Raw genomic sequence first — 12,549 nt, forward strand, 5'->3', positions numbered from 1 at the left:
GAGCTATAAACCCTTTACATGAGTCTTTCCATCTCCCATGACTCAGAGGTGGAAGCTTTTGTCTTCCCTTTTTTCTCTTCTTCTTTTTCTTTTTTTTTTTTGGATGTCTCTGGCCTTAGGTGCCATTAATTGTTATGGAAAAGCAAAAAGCTATGCTTTTACCACACCAAACTTAGAAAATTGCTTGCCCTCGAGCAAGAGAAGAAAGAAAAGATGAAGAATAAGAAGAAGATATGGAGGAGATTGAGGGATGTGTGTATCCGGCTATATGGGTGGGATTGGGTGGGAAAGAGAATTTGAATTTTAAAGGTAGGTGGTGTATGGGGAAGAGTGGATAGATGTAGGTGGTGAAGAGGTGATGGGGAAGAGAGATTGAGGTGATAGGTGAAGGGTTTTGGGAAGGAGTGTTTATTGGGAAGAGTAAAATAGGATTAGGAGGTAAGTTGGGAATATGTTAGGTGGGGATCCTGTGGGGTCCACAGATCCTGAGGTGATCCTGTGGGGGTCCACAGATCCTGAGGTGTCAAGGAATTTCATCCCTGCACCAAATAGGCATGTAAAATGCCTTTGCACACCATTCTGGCGTTTAAACGCCGAGTGGTGCACGTTCTGGGCGTTGAACGCCCATGTAAAGCATGTTTCTGGCATTGAACGCCAGTTTCATGCTTGTTACTGGCGTTCAGCGCCAGCTTTTCTTCTAGGCACATTCCTGGCGTTCAGCGCCAGAATGTTGCATGTTTCTATCGTTCAGCACCAGATTCATGCTCTGTTCTGGCGTTGAACGCCAGCCAGATGCTCCTTACTGGCGTTGAACGCCAGCCTGTGCTTCCTCTAGGGTGTGATTTTTCTTCTGCTGTTTTTGATTCTATTTTTCATTTTTCTATTTTTTTCGTGACTCCACATGATCATGTACCTAATAAAACACAAAATAACAATAAAATAAAATAAAATAAAAATTAGATAAATAAAATTGGGTTGCCTCCCAACAAGCGCTTCTTTAATGTCAATAGCTTGACAGTGGCTCTCATGGAGCCTCAGAGGTGATTAGGTCAATGTTGTATAGTCCCAACACCAAACTTAGAGTTTGGATATGGGGTCTTAACACCAAACTTAGAGTTTGGTTGTGGCCTCACAACACCAAACTTAGAGTTTGACTGTGGGGGTTCTTCTTGACTCTGAACTGAGAGAAGTTCCTCATGCTTACTCTCTTTTGTCACAGAGGGATGGCCATGTGCCTTAAACACAAGGTAGTCCCCATTCAATTGAAGGACTAATTCTCCTCTGATGACATCTATCACAGCTCCTGCTGTAGCTAGGAAAGGTCTTCCAAGGATGATGCATTCATCCTCTTCCTTCCTAGTGTCTAAGATTATGAAATCAGCAAGGATGTAAAGGCCTTCAGCCTTTACTAACACGTCCTCCACTATTCCATAAGCTTGTCTCAATGATTTGTCTGCCAATTGTAATGAGAACAAGGCAGGTTGTACCTCAATGATCCCCAGCTTCTCCATTACAGAGAGTGGCATAAGATTTATCCCTAACCCCAGATCACATAGAGCCTTTTCAAAGGTCATGGTGCCTATGGTACAAGGTATTAAGAGCTTGCCAGGATCTTGTTTCTTTTGAGGTAGAGTTTGCTGAATCCAGGTATCTAGTTCATTAATGAGCAAGGGATGTTCACTTTCCCAAGTCTCATTATCAAACAACTTGGCATTCAGCTTCATGATAGCTCCTAAAGATTGAGCAACTTGCTCTCCAGTCACATCTTCATCCTCTTCAGAGGAAGAATAGTCTTCAGAGCTCATGAATGGCAGAAGGAGATTTAATGGAATCTCTATGGTCTCTATATGAGCCTCAGATTCCTTTGGATCCTTAATAGGAAACTCCTTCTTGCTTGAGAGACGTCCCAGGAGATCTTCCTCACTAGGATTTTCGTCCTCCTCCTCCCTTGTGCATTCGGCCATATTGATTATATCAATGGCCTTGCACTCTCCTTTTGGATTCTCTTCTGTATTGCTTGGGAGAATACTGGGAGGAGTTTCAATGACTTTCTTACTCAGCTGGCCCACTTGTGCCTCCAGATTTCTAATGGATGATCTTGTTTCACTCATGAAACTGAACGTGGCCTTTGACAGATCAGAGACTAGATTAGCTAAATTAGAAGTGTTTTGTTCAGAATTCTCTGTCTGTTGCTGAGAAGATGATGGAAAAAGGCTTGTTATTGCTCAGCCTATTACGTCCACCATTGTTAAAGCCTTGTTGAGGCTTTTGTTGATCCTTCCATGAGAAATTTGGATGATTTCTCCATGATGAGTTATAGGTATTTCCATAAGGTTCACCCATGTAATTAACCTCTACAATGGCAGGGTTCTCAGGATCATAGGCTTCTTCAGAAGCTGCCTCTTTAGTACTGCTGGATGCATGTTGCCATCCATTCAGACTTTGAGAGATCATGTTGACCTGTTGAGTCAACACTTTGTTCTGAGCCAATATGGCATTCAGAGCATCAATTTCAAGAACTCCTTTCTTCTGAGGTATCCCATTATTCACGGAATTCCTCTCAGAAGTGTACATGAATTGGTTGTTTGCAACCATGTCAATGAGTTCTTGAGCTTCTTCAGGCGTTTTCTTTAGGTGAATAGATCCACCTGTAGAATGGTCCAATGACATTTTCGAAAATTCAGACAGGCCATAATAGAATATATCTAATATGGTCCATTCTGAAAACATGTCAGATGGGCATCTTTTGGTCAGCTGCTTGTATCTTTCCCAAGCTTCATAGAGGGATTCACTATCTTTTTGTTTGAAGGTTTGAACATCCACTCTCAGCTTGCTCAGCTTTTGAGGAGGAAAGAATTTATCCAAGAAGGCAGTGACCAGCTTATCCCAGGAGTCCAGGCTATCCTTGGGTTGTGAATCCAACCATATTCTAGCTCTGTCTCTTACAGCAAAAGGGAAAAGCATGAGTCTGTAGACTTCAGAATCAACTCCATTCGTCTTTACAGTCTCACAGATCTGCAAGAACTCAGTTAAAAACTGATAAGGATCTTCAGATGGAAGTCCATAAAACTTGCAGTTTTGTTGCATTAAGGCAACTAGCTGAGGTTTCAGCTCAAAGTTATTGGCTCCAATGGCAGGAATGGAGATGCTTCTTCCATCAAATTTGGACGTTGGCTTTGTGAAGTCACTAAGCATTCTCCTTGCATTATTATTATTTTCGGCTGCCATCTCCTTCTCTTGCTCTAATATTTCTGAAAGGTTACCTTTAGATTGTTGTAATCTAGCTTCTCTGAGTTTTCTCTTCAGAGTCCTTTCAGGTTCTGGATCAATTTCAACAAGAGTGCCTTTTTCCTTGTTCCTGCTCATATGAAAGAGAAGAAAACAAGAAAAGAAAGAGGAATCCTCTATGTCACAGTATAGAGATTCCTTTATGTTAGTAGAAGAAGAAAGGGGATGAGAGTGAAGAAGAATGGGTTCGTATTTTTTTTTAGATGAAGAGAGGTGAAGAGAAGTGTTAATAATTAAATAATTAAATAGAATAAGAGAGAAGAGATAGAAAATTTGAAAATAATTTTGAAAAAAAGGGTTAGTAATTTTCGAAAATTAGAGATAAGATAAGATTAAAATTAAAATTTAAAACAAAAAAGAATTTTTTGAAAAAGAGATGAGATATTTTGGAAATTTAGAGAGGGATAGGTAGTTAGTTGGTTTTGAAAAAGATAGGAAACAAACAAAAAGTTAGTTAGTTGATTGAAAAAGATATTAAAATCAATTTTGAAAAAGATAAGAAGATAAGAAGTTAGAAAAGATATTAAAATCAAATTTTGAAAAAGATAATATTTTTGAAAAAGATAAGATAAAAGATAAAAAGATTTAATTCAAAAATTTGAAATTACTTCACTAACAAGAAACTACAAGATAAGATTCTAGAACTTAAAAATTGAACCTTTCTCAACAAGAAAGTAACAAACTTCGAATTTTTGAATCAATCACATTAATTGTTAGCTAATTTTTGAAAATATGATATAAAGATAAGAAAAAGATTTTTGAAATTTTCGAAAAATAAAAATAAAAAAATGAAAAAGATATAATTTTTGAAAAAGATTTAAAAAAGATAAGATTTTTAAAAATTGAAAATTTGACTTGACTTATAAGAAAACTAATTTTAAAAATTTTTGACTTGGTCAACTCAAATTTTCGAAATTTTAGAGAAAAGTAAGGAAAAGATATTTTTTGATTTTTTGAATTTTTAATTATGAGAGAGAAAAACACAAACATGACCCAAAACATGAAAATTTTGGATCAAAACACTTAATGCATGCAAGAACACTATGAATGTCAAGATGAACACCAAGAACACTTTGAAGATCATGATGAACATCAAGAAAATATTTTTGAAAAAAAAATTTTTGATGCAAAGAAAACATGCAAGACACCAAACTTAGAAATCTTTAATGCATGGACTCTAACAAACAAGAAATGCATATGAAAAACAACAAACAACACAAAACAAGAAAACATCAAGATCAAACAAGAAGACTTGTCAAGAACAACTTGAAGATCATGAAGAACACCATGAATGCATGAATTTTCGAAAAATGCAAGAAATTTTTTTTTAAAGCATGCAATTGACACCAAACTTAAAAGTTGACTCAAGACTCAAACAAGAAACACAAAATATTTTTTATTTTTATGATTTTATAATTTTTTTGTATTTTTATTAATTTTTTTCGAAAATAAAGTTTGGAAAAACGAAAAAGGAAAGAAAAATTTTGAAAAAGATTTTTGAAAAAAAATTTTGAAAAGAAAATTACCTAATCTGAGCAACAAGATGAACCGTCAGTTGTCCATACTCGAACAATCCCCGGCAACGGCGCCAAAAACTTGGTGGACGAAATTGTGATCAACAATAATGGCTCTTTAGCATGTGCATAAAAACATTAAGTCAGCACTTTCTTTCCACAATCTCGTTCAACTAACCAGCAAGTGTACTGGGTCATCCAAGTAATAAACCTTACGCGAGTAAGGGTCGATCCCACAGAGATTGTTGGTACGAAGCAAGCTATGGTCACCTTGTAGATCTCAGTTAAGTGGATTCATAGGGTCAAATGTAATTGGATTAAATAATAAACAGAAAATAACATAGTGAATAGTTACTCATATAATTCCATGGTGGGAATTTCAGATAGGCATGTGGAGATGCTGTGCTCCTCTCGAATCTCTACTTTCTTCTTACATTCATCCAATCCTTCTTACTCCTTTCCATGGCAAGCTGTATGTAGGGCATCATCGTTGTCAATGGCTACATCCCATCCTCTCAGTGAAAATGGTCCTATGCTCTGTCACAGCACGGCTAATCATCTGTCGGTTCTCAATCAGGTTGGAATAGAATCCCTTGATTCTTTTGCGTCTGTCACTAACGCCCAGCCTTCAGGAGTTTGAAGCTCGTCACAGTCATTCAATCCCAGAATCCTACTCGGAATACCATAGACAAGGTTTAGACTTTCCGGATTCTCATGAATGCCGCCATCTATCTAGCTTATACCACGAAAATTCTGTTGGGGAATCTAAGAGATATGCGCCCGGCCTAGAGTAGAACGGCAGTGGTTGTCAATCACGCGCGTTCATAGGTGAAAATGATGATGAGTGTCACAGATCATCACATTCATCAAAGTTGAAGTGTAACGTATATCTTGGAATAAGAATAAAAGAGAATTGAATAGAAAGTAATAGTAATTGTATTGAAACGTGAGGTACAGCAGAGCTCCACACCCTTAATCTATGGTGTGTAGAAACTCCACCGTTGAAAATACATAAGTAAAAGGTTCAGGCATGGCCGAATGGCCAGCCCCCATGGTCTAAGGACTAGGCGTCCAAAGATGTCTAATACACTAGTAAAAAGTTCTATTTATAATAAACTAGCTACTAGGGTTTACATGAGTAAGTAATTGATGCATAAATCCACTTCCGGGGCCCACTTGGTGTATGTTTGGACTGAGCTTGATCTATCCACGAGCTGAGGTGTTTATTGGAGTTGAACTCCAAGTTATAGCGTGTTTTGGGCGTTCAACTCCGGATCATGACGTGTTTCTGGCGTTTAACTCCAGACAGCAGCATGTACTTGGCGTTCAACGCCAAGTTACGTCATGAATTTCTGAATAGAGTATGGACTATTATATATTGCTGGAAAGCTCTGGATGTCTACTTTCGAACGCCGTTAAGAGCGCACAAATTGGAGTTCTGTAGCTCCAGAAAATTTATTTCGAGTGCAGGGAGGTCAGATTCCAACAGCATTACCAGTCCTTTTGTCAGCCTTTTTCAGAGTTTTGCTCAAGTGCCTCAATTTCAGTCAGAAATTACCTGAAATCACAGAAAAACACACAAACTCATAGTAAAGTCTAGAAATGTGAATTTAACATAAAAACTAATGAAAACATCCCTAAAAGTAGCTTGAACTTACTAAAAACTACCTAAAAACAATGCCAAAAAGCGTATAAATTATCCGCTCATCAAATTCCAAAAACATCTATGAGGATCAGTATTAATTAGATGAGCGGGGCTTTTAGCTTTTTGCCTCTGAATAGTTCTGACATCTCACTTTATCCTTTGAAGTTCAGAATGATTGGCTTCTATAGGAACTCAGATCCGGATAGTGTTATTGATTCTCCTAGTTAAGTATGATGATTATTGAACACAGCTACTTTATGAGTCTTGGCCGTGGCCCAAAGCACTCTGTTTTCCAGTCTTACCACCGGATACATCCGTGCCATAGACACATAACTGGGTGAACCTTTTCAGATAGTGACTCAGCTTTGCTAGATTCCCCAATTAGAAGTGTCCAGGGTTCTTAAGCACACTCTTTTTGCTTCGGATCACGACTTTAACCGCTCAGTCTCAAGTTTTCACTTGACACCTTCACGCCATAAGCACATGGTTAGGGACAGCTTGGTTTAGCCGCTTAGGCCAGGATGTTATTCCTGTAGGCCCTCCTTTCCACTGATGTTCAAAGCCTTGGATCCTTTTTATTATCCTTGCCTTTTGGTTTAAAGGGCTATTGGCTTTTTCTGCTTGCTCTTTTTTTTGAATTCACTGCTTTTTCTTGCTTCAAGAATCATTTTTATGATTTTTCAGATCCTCAGTAACATGTCTCCTTTTTCATCATTCTTTCAAGAGCCAACAATTTTAACATTCATGAACAATAAATTCAAAAGACATATGCACTGTTCAAGCATACATTCAGAAGTCAAAAGTATTGCCACCACATCAAAATAATTAATCTGTTATAAAATTCGAAATTCATGCAATTCTTCTCTTTTTCAATTAAGAACATTTTTTCATTTAAGAAAGGTGATGGATTCATAGGACATTCATAACTTTAAGGCATAGACACTAAGACACTAATGATCATAAGACACAAACATAAATAACACATAAAGCATAATTTTCAAAAAATAGGAAAATAAAGAACAAGGAAGTTAAAGTAGGAGTCCACCTTAGTGATGGCGGCTTGTTCTTTCTCTTGAAGATCTCATGGAGTGCTTGAGCTCCTCAATGTCTCTTCCTTGCCTTTGTTGCTCCTCTCTCATAGTTCTTTGGTCTTCTCTAATTTCATGGAGGAGGATGGAATGCTCTTGGTGCTCCACCCTTAGTTGTCCCATACTAGAACTTAATTCTCCTAAGGAGGTATTGATTTGCTCCCAATAGTTTTGTGGAGGAAAATGCATCCCTTGAGGCATCTCAGGGATTTCATAATGAGGAATTTCCTCATGCTCTTGATGAGGTTCTCTTATTTGCTCCACTCTTTTCTTGGTGATGGGCTTGACGTCATGCCTTCTTAGTTGAACCGGCTTCCTTCTCTCTTCCATTGAGCACCCTCTTCACAGATGTCTATGAGGACTTGGTCCAACCTTTGATCAAAGTTGACCCTTTTTGAGCTTGAAGGGGACCTCGGGGCTCACCTTCTTCTTGGCCACAACTTCATAAAAGTGGTCTTGATGCACCCTTGAGAGGAATCTCTCCATCTCCCATGACTCGGAGGTGGAAGCTTTTGCCTTCCCTTTCCTCTTTGTAGAGGTTTCTCCGGCCTTAGGTGCCATAAATGGTTATGGAAAAACAAAAAGCAACGCTTTTACCACACCAAACTTAGAAGGTTTGCTCGTCCTCGAGCAAAAGAGGAAAGAAAAGGAGTAGAAGAAAAAGAAAATGAAGGAGAAGGAGGGGGCTTTTGTGGTTCGGCTGAGGGGGAGAAGTAGTGTTTAGGTTGTGTGAAAATGAAGGAGTGAAGAAGAGTTAATATAGGGTGGAGAGAGGGGTAGGGTTCGGCCATTATGGGTGGGTTTGGGAGGGAAAGTGGTTTGAATTTGGATGGTGGGGTATGTGGGGTTTTATGAAGAATGGATGTGAGTGGTAAAGAGAATGGTGGGATTTGATAGGTAAGGGGTTTTTGGGGAAGAGGTGTTGAGGTGATTGGTGAATGGGTGAAGAAGAGAGAGAGGGGTGGGGTAGGTGGGGATCCTGTGGGGTCCACAGATCCTGAGGTGTCAAGGATATCTCATCCCTGTACCAAGTGGCATGCAAAAATGCCCCTTTCTGCCAATTCTGGCGTTAAACGCCAGGCTGCTGCCCATTTCTGGCGTTTAACGCCAGCTTCTTGCCCATTCCTGGCGTTAAACGTCAGTCTGGTGCCGTTTTCTGGCGTTAAACGCCCAGAATGGTGCCAGACTGGGCGTTTAACGCCCATTCTGCTACCCTTACTGGCGTTTAAACGCTAGTAGGTTTCTCCTCCAGGGTGTTCTGTTTTTCATTCTGTTTTTCAGTGTTTTTGTGCTTTTTTAATTGTTTTTGTGACTTTCCATGATCATCAACCTATAAAAAACATAAAATAACAATGGAAAATAGATAAATATAACATTGGGTTGCCTCCCAACAAGCGCTTCTTTAATGTCAATAGCTTGACAGTGGGCTCTCATAGAGCCTCACAAATGTTCAGAGCAATGTTGGAACCTCCCAACACCAAACTTAGAGTTTGAATGTGGGGGTTCAACACCAAACTTAGAGTTTGAATGTGGGGGTTCAACACCAAACTTAGAATTTGGTTGTGGCCTCCTAACACCAAACTTAGAGTTTGACTGTGGGGGCTCTGTTTGACTCTGTTTTGAGAGAAGCTCTTCATGCTTCCTCTCCATGGTTACAGAGGGATATCCTTGAGCCTTAAACACAAAGGATTCTTCATTCACTTGAATGATCAATTCTCCTCTGTCAACATCAATCACAGCTTTTGCTGTGGCTAGGAAGGGTCTTCCAAGGATGATGGATTCATCCATACACTTCCCAGTTTCTAGGATTATGAGATCAGCAGGGATGTAATGGTCTTCAACCTTTACCAAGACATCCTTTATAAGTCCATAAGCCTGTTTCTTTGAATTGTCTGCCATCTCTAGTGAGATTCTTGCAGTTTGTACCTCAAGGATCCCTAGCTTCTTCATTACAAAGAGAGGCATGAGGTTTATACTTGACCCTAGGTCACACAGAGCCTTCTCGAAGGTCATGGTGCCTAATGTACAAGGTATTGAGAACTTCCCAGGGTCCTGTTTCTTTTGAGGTAATCTCTGCCTAATCAAGTCATCCAGTTCTTTGGTGAGCAAAGGGGGTTCATCCTCCCAAGTCTCATTACCAAATAACTTGTCATTTAGCTTCATGTTTGCTCCAAGGTACTTAGCAACTTGCTCTTCAGTGACATCTTCATCCTCTTTAGAGGAAGAATACTCATCAGAGCTCATGAATGGCAGAAGTAAATCCAATGGAATCTCTATGGTCTCAGTGTGAGCCTCAGATTCCCATGGTTCCTCATTAGGGAACTCATTGGAGGCCAGTGGACGTCCATTGAGGTATTCCTCAGTGGCGATCACTGCCTCTTTCTCCTCTCCAAATTCGGCCATGTTGATGGCCTTACACTCTCCTTTTGGATTCTCTTCTGTATTGCTTGGAAGAGTACTAGGAGGGAGTTCAGTAACTTTCTTACTCAGCTGACCCACTTGTGCCTCCAAGTTTCTAATGGAGGACCTTGTTTCAGTCATGAAACTTTGAGTGGTTTTGATTATATCAGAGACCATGGTTGCTAAGTCAGAGTGGCTCTGCTTAGAATTCTCTGTCTGTTGCTGAGAAGATGATGGAAAAGGCTTGCCATTGCTGAACCTGTTTCTTCCACCATTCTTGTTGTTGAAACCTTGTTGAGGTCTCTGTTGATCCTTCCATGAGAGATTTGGATGATTTCTCCATGAAGGATTATAGGTGTTTCCATAGGGTTCTCCCATGTAATTCACCTCTTCCATTGATGGGTTCTCAGGATCATAAGCTTCTTCTTCAGATGAAGCGTCCTTAGTACTGCCTAGTGCAGCTTGCATTCCAGACAGACTTTGAGAAATCATATTGACTTGCTGAGTCAATATTTTGTTCTGAGCCAATATGGCATTCAGAGTATCAATCTCAAGAACTCCTTTCTTCTGATTCGTCCCATTGTTCACAGGATTCCTTTCAGAAGTGTACATAAATTGGTTATTTGAAACCATTTCAATGAGTTCTTGAGCTTCTGCAAGCGTCTTCTTCAGATGAAGAGATCCTCCAGCAAAGCTGTCCAATGACATCTTGGACAGTTCAGACAGACCATCATAGAAGATACCTATGATGCTCCATTCAGAAAGCATGTCAGAAGGACACTTTCTGATCAATTGTTTGTATCTTTCCCAAGCTTCATAGAGGGATTCACCTTCCTTCTGTTTGAAAGTTTGGACTTCCACTCTAAGCTTACTCAATTTTTGAGGTGGAACGAACTTTGCCAAGAAGGCATTGACTAGCTTTTCCCAAGAGTTCAGGCTTTCTTTAGGTTGTGAGTCCAACCATATCCTAGCTCTATCTCTTACAGCAAAAAGGAATAGCCTAAGTCTGTAGACCTCAGGTTCAACCCCATTGGTTTTGACAGTGTCACAGATTTGCAAGAATTCAGCTAAAAACTGATGAGGATCTTCCAATGGAAGTCCATGGAACTTGCAATTCTGTTGCATTAGAGAAACTAATTGAGGCTTAAGCTCAAATTTGTTTGCTCCAATGGCAGGGATAGAGATGCTTCTCCCAAAGAAGTCGGGAGTAGGTGCAGTAAAGTCACCCAGCACCTTTATTGCATTGTTGGTATTGTTGTTGTTTTCGGCTGCCATGTCTTCTTCTTGTTTGAAGATTTCTGTTAGCTCCTCTACAGAGAGTAGTGCTTTAGCTTCTCTTAGCTTTCGCTTCAAGGTCCTTTCAGGTTCAGGGTCAGCCTCAACAAGAATTCTTTTGTCTTTGCTCCTGCTCATATGAAAGAGAAGAGAACAAGAAAATATAGAATCCTCGATGTCACAGTATAGTGATTCCTTGAGATGTCAGAGGAAAAGAAGAATAGAAGGAGGAGGTAGAATAAGAAGAATTCGAACTTATCAAGAGAGATAGAGTTCGAATTGTTGATAGTGGAGGAGTGTTAGTCCTTAAATAGAAGGATGTGAGAAGAGGGGAAGAATTTTCCAAATTAAAGTAAAAGATTTTAAAAGAATTTTGAAAATTGGTTGATGATTTTTGAAAACTAAGAGTGGGAAAGAAATTAAGTGATTTTTGAAAAAGATTTTGAAATTAGAAATCAAAAAGATATGATTGAAAATTAATTTTGAAAAAGATGTGATTGAAAAGATATGATTAAGAAGATATGATTGAAAATCAAATTAAAAAAGAAAGTTTTAAAATTAAAGTTGATTACTTGACTAACAAGAAATTAAAAGATATGATTCTTAAAATTTAAAAATTGATCCTTTCTTAATAGGCAAGTAACAACTTTAAAATTTTGAAGTAAATCATTAATTATAGCAAGGATTTTTGAAAATAGTAAAAAAATATATAAAATGGAAAGAAATTGATTTTGAAAAGATATGATTGAAAATATATGATTTGAAAAAGATTTGATTTTGAAAAATTATGAAAACTTGAAAAAAAATTTGAATTAAAAACAAAATCTTCCCTCTAGTGTCATCCTGGTGTTAAACGCCCAGAATGGCATCCATTCTGGCGTTTAACGCCCAAACCTCTACCTTTTTGGGCATTAAACGCCCAGCCAGGCACCCTGGCTGGTGTTTAAACGCTAGTTTTCCTTCTTCACTGGGCGTTTTTTTGACGCCCAGCTTTTTCTGTTTGATTCATCTGCTGAATGTTCTGAATCTTTAATTCTCTGTATTATTGACTTGAAAAGACATAGTTTTAAAAATATTTTTGAATTTTTGATGATGAGAAACAATAAGAATGCAACTAAGATCAAATAAACAATAGAAGTTTGTATACTAAGGACTATAACAATTTGAAAATGCGTGTAAGAAACAACAAAACACACAAAACAAGAGAATTTAAAGATCAGAGCAAGTAAATCATCAAGAACAACTTGAAGATTAATGAAGACACATGCATGAATTCGAAAAATACAAGAAGAACAGAAACATGTAATTGACACCAAACTTAAAATTAGACACTAAACTT

General features: G+C 38.5%; 1 non-coding gene across 1 annotated transcript; it reads left to right on the forward strand.

Moving 5' to 3' along the window:
• Positions 1 to 10,697: 10,697 nt before the first annotated feature.
• LOC112765977 (small nucleolar RNA R71) lies at positions 10,698 to 10,805 on the forward strand. The gene has a single exon (XR_003184000.1). It is a non-coding gene; the product is annotated as a small nucleolar RNA R71 (small nucleolar RNA).
• Positions 10,806 to 12,549: the final 1,744 nt, after the last annotated feature.

Source organism: Arachis hypogaea, chromosome 2 (genome assembly GCF_003086295.3).
Source record: "Arachis hypogaea cultivar Tifrunner chromosome 2, arahy.Tifrunner.gnm2.J5K5, whole genome shotgun sequence".
Taxonomy (NCBI): Eukaryota; Viridiplantae; Streptophyta; class Magnoliopsida; order Fabales; family Fabaceae; genus Arachis; species Arachis hypogaea.